Raw genomic sequence first — 12,560 nt, 5'->3', positions numbered from 1 at the left:
CAAAAACATTAGATGAAATAAATGAACAATTAATAAACCTTTAGCCAGACTGATGAAGGAAATAAGTGAGAAGACATTGAAAGAAAGGATATCACTACAGACCCCACAGACATTAATACAATTAAAGGAACAAAATGAACAACTCACAGTAAAGACACCACAGATATTGGTGATATATAGGAGATATTATAAAGGGACATTATAATAAAGATAATAAAGTAAATTAAAATAACAAAAGGAATACTCTATTCCTGTAAATTTGCAACCTAAGGGTAATATACTAATTCTCTGAAAGTCACAAACTACCAAAACTCAAGGACAAATAGATAATGCATAAATCATATGTCAGTTAAATTGAATTCATAGTTAAAACTTTTCCAAAAAGCAAAATCAAGTTCCAGATATTTTTTATTATGATCTTTACCAAATATTTAAGAAAAAATTCTGCGAATGTATTCTAGAAAATATGAGGGAGTACTTCCCACTCATTTTATGAGTCCAGGTGAACATAACTTTATTACCAAAATCAGATAAAGACATTACAAAAAGAAAAATACAGAAAAATTTTGCGTATGGAATATAGACATAATAAACCCTCAAGAAAAATATCAAGTAGCTGAATCTAGAAGTATATAAAAAATATATGCCATGAAAAAGTGGTGTTTGTCCCAAGAATGCTGATTCAGAATTTAAAAATTAATCAATATAATTCATCATTTTAACTGATGAATAAACAAAAATCATATAATCATCTCAATCAATGAAGAAAATTATTTGACAAAATCCAGTGGCTATTCCTAATTTTAAAATTCCCATCAAACTTGGAAGATAAGGGAGTGATCTTAACTTGATAGAGAACAACTATACAAAACCAAAACAACCAAAACCAAAGAAAAAATGCAGCTAACATCATATTTAATAACGGTGACAAGTTGAAATTTCCCCCCTAAATGTGAGAACCAGCCAAAGATGTGCTCATATTCCCCATTGTGCTGGATGTTGTATCCTGGAAAAAGAAAAAGTAATAAAAGTCATCCAGATTTGAAAGATAAAAGTATTTCAAACATCATGCTTCTCTACATTTCAAATCCCAAATAATCTACAAAACAAACAAACAAAAAACCTCCTAGAAGTTAACATGGTTATAGAAACAAAGTCAAAGTATAAAAATCAATATATTTCTATGTTCTGCATAGAAATATTTCTTTGTTCTGCAGTAAATGAAAGAAATTTGAAATTAAAAAGCAAACTGTTGTTGGGACTCTAAGTTTCTGATCTGGCATGTAAGGAGTATGGAAATCTTATCTCCTATCCCTACAACAATAACAACAACAGAAACAAACACAACAAACTGAAAATTAACATCTTTTCTTAGATTCTTCAGAGGGTTAAGACCACAGGGCAAACTGAGTCCTGAAAATCGAAGGTAGACAGGTGGTTTCAGATAATCACAGCTTAATGGAGCAGAAGCCCAGGAAACAAACGGCTACTGGAATCCGTACCAGAGTAGGAAAGCTTGAACTCTAATGAATGAATTGCTGGAATCTCAGGGTAGACAAATTTGAGATTGGAATCCTTCTAGGAGATCTAGTGTTAAGAAAGCCCCTCCACTTTCATGAATTTTACCCTCAAAGTCCTTACCAGATTTTCAGTGAAGGTCAGAGAACTGGGGGCAGAAAAGTAGTCATTTTGAAATATGCCCAGAGCATTTTGTTCCTCTTAGTAAGACTGTCCCTAAAGGAAAGTTATTTTATCAGAGCCTATCTGACCTGATGATGAGAGATACTCAGTTTTAGCCTCCTTTAAACTTTCTGTCTCACGCAAGAGTTGGAAGAAACTGAGAAGCATTTGTAAAGCCCATGGGCACAGGTTGACTAAAAGACTGAAAACCAGTTACAAGACTTTAGAATACTTCCTGTCAACCCACACCTTACCACTATATTGGTAAATAACAAGGGGTTAAAATGGAAAGAATTTACATTGAAGACATTATTTAAGAAGACCTGCTTAGGGAAACATAAAGACAATAGGGAGAGCAAAAATAAGAACATTAGAGGAAAATTTAGCCTCTGATAACTACAGGTAAAGCAGTAAATATAGTCTCCTGGTCATATAAACATAAACACTCATACTAAAGGCCGTCTTACTTTAGATCCCTTTACCCAGGATATCATGTCTGACTTTCAGTGAAAAATTACAAACATACCAAAAGACAACACAGTTTGAAGAGAAAGGCAAGACTTATAATCAGTCCCAGATATGGCAGTAGTTTTGCAATCATAAGATCAAGAATTTAAAACAACTGTGATTAATATGCCAAGAAGTCTCCTGGAGAAAGTGGACAACATGCAAAATACGATTGATAAAGTAATCAGAGAGATGGAAACTCTAATAAAGTGTCACACACACACACACACACACACACACAAAAGCTAGAAATTAAAAAATCTGTAAAGGAAATGAAGAATGGCTTTGATGGTTTTATTAAAAGACCAGACAATAGAAAGAAAGAACCAGGGAGTCTGAAGAAATGTCAATAGAAACTTCCAAAATGAAAATACAAATAAAAAAAGAATGAAAAAAGATGGAAAAGGATATCCAAAAACTGTGGGACAATTATAAAGGAGTAACACACATACAGTAGGAATATCAGATGGAGAAGAAAGAAGGAATCAGACAGAAGAAATATTTGAAATAATAATGATTGATAATTTTCTAAAATTAATGTCAGTGATAGACACCAAACCATGTATCCAAGAATCTCAGAGAACACCAAGGAGAATACCACAAAACCCACAACTCTATACTTTGGAATATCATATTAAAACTGCCAAAAAAAAAAATCAAAGACAAAGAGAAAATCTTGAAGGAAGACAGAGAAAAAAGCCACTTATCCTGTGACAGGCAAGGACAAGAATTAATAAACTGTCTCTTCAGAAATCAAGCAAGCAAGAAGAGAGTGGAGTGAAGTAATTAAAATGTTAAAACAAAAACAAAAACAGAAGCAAACACCCTACCAGCCTAGAATTCTTTATCCATTGAAACTGTCCTTCCAAAGGAGAAATAGTTTTTCAGACAAATAAAAGTTGTGAGAATTTTTCACCAGTAGACTTTTCAAAAAAAATGCTAAAATAAATTCTTCAGGGAGATGAAAGTTACAGAGGTCAGAAAATCAAGTCTAGATGTAAAAAGAAACAGTATTATAAAAGCAATAAAGGTAAAATAAAACCTTTTATTTCTCTTATTCTGAGGTTGATGTAACACATAATAGTTTGTTCAAACTAATAGCAGTAATCTACTTAATAATTAGAGTTTATAGTTTATGGAATTATAGTTTATGGAAAGGGGAAATGAATGATAGCAATGTTATAAGGAACAGTAGAGGAGAATTGGGATTACTCTGTCATAAGGTATTTGTACTACTTATGAAATGGTTTAGTGTTGTTTGAAAATGGACTTGATTAGTTGCAAATATATATTGCATACTCTATGGCAAACACTTAAAAATAAAAGAATATGTATAACTGATATAAAATAGAGGAGAAAATGGAATAATATAAAATGCTTAATTAATACCAGAGAAGGCTGAAAAGGAGTGGAAGACACAAGGGAGGGAAAGAGGAGGAGAAAGAGAAAGGAAAGAAGGAAGGAAGGAAGGAAAGAAGGAGAGAAGGAGAGAAGGAGGAAAGGAAGAAGGAAAGGAAGAACAAAGGGCCAAGAATAGAAAGCAATAAAAATATACAGTACATATTAATCCATTAAACATCAATGGTCTAAATATACCAATTAAAAGTTAAGGATTTCAGACTGGATTAAAGATCAAGACCCAACTATCTGTTTTCTATAAGAAATCCATTTTAAATATAAAAGCACAGATAAGTTACAGGTAAAGAAATGGAGAAAAATAAACTATGGTTTCACTAAGCAAAAGAAAGGTGGAACAACTATATTAATTTCAGACAAAACAAACTTCAGAACATGAAAAATTACCAGGGATATATTGGAACCTTACATCATGATAAAAAGTTTAATTGTCCAAGAAGCCATAACAATTGTTTTTTTTTTTTAATGTTTATTCATTTTTGAGAGAGAGAGTGAGCAGGGAAGGGGCAGAGAGAGAGGGAACAGAGGATCTGTGCTACAGCGGCAAGCCTGAATGCAGGGCTTGAACCCATAAACCATGAGATCATGTCCTGAGCCAAAGTCAGACACTCAACCAACTATGCCACTCAGGCACCCTAAAGCCATAACAATTCTTAACATGTATGCACCTAACAAGAGATCACCAAAATACCTGAAACCAAAACCAAAACCAAAACCAACCAACCAAACAAACAAACAAAAACTAGAAAGAAATGCAAGGAGAAATAGACAAATCAACTCTTGTAGTTGGAAATTTCAACATCCCTCTTCAGGTAATTGACAAAATGGCAGGCACAAAATCAGTAAGAACATAGTTGAACTGAACAGCATCATCAATCAACTAGATCTAATTGATATTTATAGAAAACTTTATTCAACAAGAGCAGACTACACATTCTTCTTAAGCTCACATGACACATTCGCCAAGATATACAATATTCTGTGTCACAAAACACACCTTAATAAATTTAAAAGAATGGAAATCATGCATAGTATACTCTCAGAAAACAATGGCCTTAAACTAAAAATCAATAACAGAAAGATAGCTGTAAACCACCTAAATGCCTGGAGATTAAATAACACATATGTTAAAGAAGAAATCTAACAAATTTTAAAATAGTCTATTTTATTTATTTATTTATTTATTTATTTATTTATTTATTTGAGGGAGAAGACAAGTAGGGAAGGGGCAGAGGGAGAGGAGGGAGAGAATCTTAAGCAGGCCCCACACTCAGGATGGAAATAACACAGGACTCCATCTCAGGACCATATCATGAGTCAGACATAACCAACTGAGACACACAGGTGGCCCAGTTTTAAAATATTTTAAACTAAAAATAAATTAACATACAACTTACCAGATTTTGTAGGCTGCAGCAAAAGCAGTGTTTAGAAGGGAATTTGTAGCATTGAATGTGTATATTAGAAAATAAGAAATATCTAAAATCAATTATATGAGCTTCCACTGTAGGAGCCTAAGAGCACATTAACAGAGCAAAAATTAAGAAAGAAAAAGAGTAAACTAAGTTCAAAGTAAGCAGAAGAAAATAAAAATCAAAGCAGAAATAAATGGAATTGTAAACAGGAAATTGATAGAGAAAATCAATGAAAACAAAAGCTGGTTCTTTGAGTAGATGATAGAATTGATAAACCCTAGCTTTGTTAGCTAAGAAAAAAAGAGAAATGGCACAAGTTACTAAGGTCAGAAATGGAAGAAGGGTTACCACTACTGATCCAATGGACATTAAAAGAAGAACAAAGGGATATTATGCACAACTCTGTGCCCACAAATTTGATAACTTAGATGATTAACTACAATGGGTCAATTTCTTAAAGATAGAATCTACCAAAACTCACAGAAGAAAAAATACGTCATTTGAATAGGCATACATCTATTAAATTTATTGAATCAATGATTAAAAACCTTCCAAAACAGAATGGACAAGGTAAAGTAGGCTTACTGGTGAGTTCACTCAGCATTTTAGAAAGAAGTTGTACAACATCTTCCTCTAGGAAGAGGTCGTATACAACCTCTACAACCTCTTCCACTAGGCGAGCAGAGGGATTACTTCCTAAGTCTATGAGACCAGCATTGCCCTAATACCAAAACATGAGAAAGATATAACAAGACGGGGAAACTACAGATCAATATCTCTCATGAGTATAGATTCAAAAATGCTTATAAAATATTATCCAATAGATTCCAAAAACAATGTATAAAAATAATTATACATTACAAGCAAGTGGGATTTTTCTATGTATTTTTCTATGTATTTCAACTGGTTCAATACTTGAAAACCAATTAATGTAATCCATCACAAATAAGTATTCAACAGGATCTAGATCTATTCAAAATGAGAACCTCCAGCAATCTAAGAATAGAGGAGCCCTTTTTTAACTTGAGAAAGAACCCTTACAAAAAACCTACAACTAACATCATGTTTAATGGTGGGAATATAGACGTTTTCCCACTAAGAGCAGGAATTTGCTAGGATCATCTCTCACCCTTCCTATTCAGCAATGTAATGGAAGCCCTAGCTAATGCAATAAGACAATAAAATGTATACAGATGGGGAAGGGATATATACAACTGGTTTTGTTTTCAGATGACATGATTTTCTAAACAGCAAGGTCATCATGAGGGAATTTTGAAAGTGATAAAATTGTTCCTTATGGAGGTGTGGTGCTGGATATGTGCTTTATACCTTTGTCAAAGCCCATAAAACTGTATCAACCAAGAATGCATTTTATTCTATATAATTAAAAAAATCAGCCAGGATGTGGAGGAAAAGTAAAATGTAGATGGAAACAAGCAGATATAATTGTATTACATATGAATACATCATCCCACTGAAGGGTTTGGGGGCGGAGCTGATCTAAAGATGCTGCTAATAATGTTTTTAGTGGATACTATAGAGCTAAAGACAAAAATAATTGTATATAAGCACTGTACTTCCTTTTGCAAATTTGTTTCTTACAAGGGTATAGATAAACCTGTATGAAACTATTTTATTTTCAAATTAGGGTTGAACAATTGAGCAAATACATTGTAGATAATGAGAAACATTTTAAAACATTTTCACAGTTGAAAGAATAAAATACAATTAAGAAAGTGAAAAAGGTTAGAATGAGCTCTATGTTACTGGGTTGGAATCACTAAGGACATGCTTTTTTGGTAAATATAGATACAGATTGGAAATAAATGATGTTTGTGTGTATGTCTGAGGTAATATATATGCATGTATCTTCTAGTTCTATCTACTAAGATACTAAAAGTGATGACATACCCAGGAGCACTGAGCGTATCTAATGCTCATTGTATTGGTTTCTAAATACCATTTTCCAATTTAAAAAAAAAAAAACCAGGGTTCTTAAAATACTGATGGATTATAGGGATAAAATAGGAAAAATACAAGGTATGCTTAGTGTCTTAAGAGTATTTAAATATAGATGGACACGTCAAAGGGCATACAAGGCAAGCTGAAAGAAAGAACTCTGAGTGTCCAAAGTTAGAACAATTTGAACAACAAAATAAATGATAGTATTAGATTAAAATTAAAAAAGGATAAAATTATTAAAAATTCCATACTGATATAAATAAATGAATAAAAAATGGATAAGGGGGAGGAACAACTCTTCCTTACAGAATGATTACCATTAGTAAATGTTGAAATGAGAGAAAGAAAATTATTATTATAGCACAACAATAGTAATTGACACAAGACATTATTCTCAGTGTTTCCTAAAATTAGTAGCAAAAGTGGGATATTTGGGGCGCCTGGGTGGCGCAGTCGGTTGGGCGTCCGACTTCAGCCAGGTCATGATCTCGCGATCTGTGAGTTTGAGCCCCGCGTCAGGCTCTGGGCTGATGGCTCGGAGCCTGGAGCCTGTTTCCGATTCTGTGTCTCCCTCTCTCTCTGCCCCTCCCCCGTTCATGCTCTGTCTCTCTCTGTCCCAAAAGTGAATAGACGTTGAAAAAAAAAAAATTAAAAAAAAAAGTGGGATATTTGTATTGTCTACAGTTAACTACCTCAAAATATTTAATGCTTACAAAGAAAAAAAATAGTAACTTAAAAATCCTAACAGATACAACTTTGAATAAATAAACAATGTTAACTTTGACTCTAACACATATCAACACTGTATATACTCTCTGAAATGATGAACTGAGGACATATCACTTCTTTGATATTATTCCCCAAAATACAAAATCTCAAATCATACAAAAATCAGCTAATCCCAAATTGAGGGGCATTGTACAAAATAAATGACCATTTTCTTTAGTGTGTCAGGGTGATAGAAAGACTTTGGAACTGTCACTAGACTAGAGGGGACTAAGAACATGATAACTAAATACAGTGTGGAAACTGGGATTGGATCCTTGAATACAAAAACCACACTAGAAGAAAAAATGACAAAATACAAATAAAACCTTTAGCTTAGCTAATAGTCTTGTACTAACATTAGTTTTGATAATTGTTCAGTGCCTTTGTAAAACGTTAGCAGAAGCTGAGTGAAGGGTATACACAGAGCAACTGTCTGTACTATCCTTTCAACTCTTATGTAAGTCCGAAATTATCTTGAAAAATACCTTTAAGATATGCAGAGGATCCAATTAGGTAAATTTTAAGAAGATCATATACAAATGGTGAAAGGAATTTATTGAAAAAAAAACCCTCTATTAGTCAGGACAATGCAAATTAAATGAACAATGTGATGCTGTATTTCACCCATTGGGTTGCTCAAAACTCACGAGCACATGGGCAAACACTCATATATTTCTGGCTGGAGCAATGACTTGTTACAGATTTTGGGTGAATAATCTCCTGTTATCTTTTACAATTAGAAAGATACAGATTCTTAGGCCCTGCATCTCTTTTTGAGGAATTTATGCCACAGGAAAACAATTATTAGTATATAAGCATGAACATGGTCATTGTCATAGTATCCCGGCAAAACATAGTAAAATAACAATATAACAGACTGGAAACAACCTGCAAATTCAATAGAGAGGTGTTTAAATTCATCAACAGAGAGGTGTTGCTTGTGATAGACCCCATACTATGAAATATTTTTACAGTTATTATGAGTTAGATGTATTCCATATTTTTTGATGTGGGCAGACATCAGTAAGAGTATTAAGAGATAATAAAACTTCAGTGTTTTATATATATATATATATATATATATATATATATATATATAATTATATATAAATTTATAATTGTATAAATTATAATGATCCCCATGTGAATTACAAGCAATGGCAACAAACAGTCCCATATATAAAAGTGTGTAGATGGTTTCATATAAATTCAGGGAAAGGACTGGAAGTATACACCCCATCTTAGGGAATGTCCATCTCAGGGAAATAGGAAAGACATGATAAGTGGATGGGAAGCTGATGATAGTGGTTACTCTATTTACACATTTTCCCATTTTGTTGCAAGTTATAATGAGTACATATTGCTTTCATAATAAAAACTAATTTTATAAGAGCAAAATCTCTCTATTCTCGCCTCTTTTCTTTTTTTTTCCCTCAACCCTCTCTAACCTTTGAATTCTGTGAATGTAGAAATAAAAGAGTCTGAACTATGAAAAAAAAAAAAAAAAAGCTAACTATTAAGGTCCCATATAGAGACATGACTGTTCCTTTGGGGACATTTTGAGACTTCTATTTTTCAAATGTCTGTTTGGAATAGCTACACTTGATCATGATCTGCTGCTGGCACAGGTTAGAGCCACCCCTTAGAAGATGGGAGCCCTTTTTGTAAGTTTGATTTAATAAAAACCATAGACGATAATTCACATGAGGTAGGGAGACTGTCTGACCGCTCAACTGGCTCAAACTGAACCCTTTGCCCTGTAAGACTCCTGAATTTCATAGCATATTCTGAATACCACACATACCCTGAGAGTGGGAATGCTTTGTGTTTTGTACTCTTAGACCATCAATAATAATAATAATAATAACAACAATAACACAAACAACTAAATTTTCTAGCATATCCTACTATTCTCCAGTTTCTTTTTGCAAATGGAGGAAATGAAGTCTGCGGAAGACAATAAGTTGCCCAGCATGTAGCACGGTTAGGATTTGAACCTAGGAAGGGTCAAGAGCCCTTGTTCTTATATAATATAATGCATTGCTTTCCAAAATACCTTACGTTCCTGAAAATAAAAATAAGGTACTCCAGACTTGAATTGGCTTTCTTAATTTATTGTGCTATATAATTTGCTTTCTTTTGATTTTGTCATGAATTTACAGAAATACAAACTAAGAGAATATTTGAATGAGTGGAGACACAGAGGTCGTAGACAGTGGACATGCACTGAGAACTTAACATCCGAAAGCATACCACTTGTATTTTGTGTTAACATTAAACTACTCTGAATTTTCCACAAAAATACACCAACTAAATGTGGCTCATCTCAGGCTTTCTGTGTCTTTGACAAACTCAGAGAAATTATTTGGTGATGGATTTAGTGTCTCCAGACATCAGGGCAATGTTATAATTAAACATCCCAAGTGCAATTTCTTTACTCATAGAAAAAAAATTTTTTAAGGTCACAAGAATCAAGAATGAAAGTTAACAAAGTTGGTAAAAAAAAAAAAAACAAAACAAAAAAACCCCCAAAACAATAAAACAAAAAGCACTGGCATTTCTGTAGTATTTTACCATTTGGAAAGTACTTTCCTGAACAGTCCCTACAATATAAATTCTGTAAAGTGGTAGGATTTTGATTTGTTTGATTTTATCTGATTTATTTCAAGAATCTGAAATAGTACCTAAAATTAGAGTAATTGTTAAATGAAAATTGGTTGGATGAGTCTTTTAAAATACATTATATTATTCCCATTTTTTAAATGAGAAAAAGAGAGGTACTGAGAATTTAAATGATTTGCCCATAATTTGAAAGCGAAAGAGACAGTGTTTGAATACAGTTCTTTATCGCTGAATCCATTGTATATCTTTCTGCCCTTCCTACTATGACAGCCCAAGCAAGAAGCACATTCTTACCTCAACCAATATTTTAAACTACCTACCAACTGTTATCTGAAAATAGTCAGAAAATAACTACATCTTTTCTGATATTTGGTAAAGGCAAGACAATATTTTTTCTCTTCTATTCTTTGAGATGGTGCTGAGAGTTGAGATATTAGAAGTGACTTCATATTTTACATACTTCACACTGATGAACAAAAAAATATATTTATTTTTCACTTAAGCAGAAATTTTTTGTATTATTTCACTGTGTCTGCAGCAAAATGATTCCTTCCATTCAAAACAATACCTATAGTCACTGAGACATTCTAAAGAATTTTTTAAATAAAAGAAACTTTCAAATGCATTTTTAATGTTAAATATATTTTGTTATACAATACCATTGAAATTCGGCAATAGAGTATATGGTTCTCTATTCATTCACTCAACAAAAATTTACTAATTGCACATTAAGTACCAGGCTCTATCCTATTTGCTAGGGATATGATTCTGCCCGCCTGGAACTCACAAGCTATCAGAGAAGGCAAGCCCTAAACAAACATTCTTATGACCTGGGTATTAAGATAACAGAAGCAAATGATGTTCTGGCCTCCAAACATATGAACTCAGATCTAGAAATAAGGACAGGTTTAGAGAAAGAGAGAAAAGTTTAAACGAAGGTAAACTTAGGTTAGGTAAGTGGGAAATAGCTAGGGTATAGAGCGGCGGAGGACAAAGTTCCAGGAAAATCAACGGTACATGTGAAAGTCCAGAGGTGAGAGAGAACTTGGCACCTCAGGGAACTGGGGTGCGCTCAGGACGCCTGGAGACTAGAGGGACAGTGGGAAAATGAAGAGGGGAGGCCAAAGAGAAGGGTCTAGAATGTGGAGTCCACATCAGCCACGTTGAGGATTTGGAAGTTCACTGGAAGTTTCTAACCTGGTTAATGGACATAATTAAATATGCATATTTGAAAGATCTTTCTTGCTGCTTTTTTGAAGTCTCTAATAGGTATGCTACCAACAGACTTAGCTCTGCCCTTTGTGTTTAATAGGTGCTCAATGTAAAATAGTCAAAGTGAGTGTATCATGGATAATTCTATGAACACTCTCCTTTGTTTTATATCCTGCCTGCTTCCAAAAGGATTTGAGGTGCAGCACAGATTACGAATTTATGGTGATGTTTCCTCTCAAAGCTCATCGGCTTAAAAAAACAGAAGAGATACTGGGAAGTAGTATTTGCTTATCCCTGAAGAATGATGGGTCTCTGCTGATGGTGACCTCTCTGAATCTAGGGATGAGGCTTAGAAAGATGTTCAACTAGTGTTTGGGTATAAGTGAATAAATGAATCGATGTTTTGCTGAAGATGTAATGAATGGATAACTTGCATGCAAGAGCAGGTGTTGAACCGAACACTGACCAATGTGAAGAATGGTGCATGAGACCATCTCTTTCTAAAGACCGTTGCGGTCCTATAGGGGAGATCATACGCCCACAGACACACAGCAAGATTCACATCATCACACATGCCCGTCAGACTGAGGCTAAACGTGATGAGCCCTGTATGAGAGGCACAGTGTGCACATTCCCTGCTGCAAAACACAGTATTTTTATTTTTCCTCAAATCTACCCAATTTGCAAAAAGTTCAAGATGCTTATTCAAACCAAATTCAAACTCTAAGGCCTTGGGGGGTTTTCCCGTCACTGCTCGTGTTATAGTTTTGAAAAATAACGGCAAGATGACTTAATTAATTGTCCCTTCTTTCAGCTTTCCATCTAAAGTAGATGAATACCTATGCGTCCCACAAATCAATGAGCCCTGGAACTTCCTGCAGATAGATTAGCACATCTGTAGTTTAAAGCCGGTTTGTATTAGAAGGGAAAAATATATTCCCATGAGGAATGTTTAAGGGATCAATTCATAAGCAAAGA

This window comes from Leopardus geoffroyi, chromosome B1 (assembly GCF_018350155.1).
Source record: "Leopardus geoffroyi isolate Oge1 chromosome B1, O.geoffroyi_Oge1_pat1.0, whole genome shotgun sequence".
NCBI lineage: Eukaryota > Metazoa > Chordata > Mammalia > Carnivora > Felidae > Leopardus > Leopardus geoffroyi.
Note: the sequence above shows the minus strand (reverse complement) of the source record.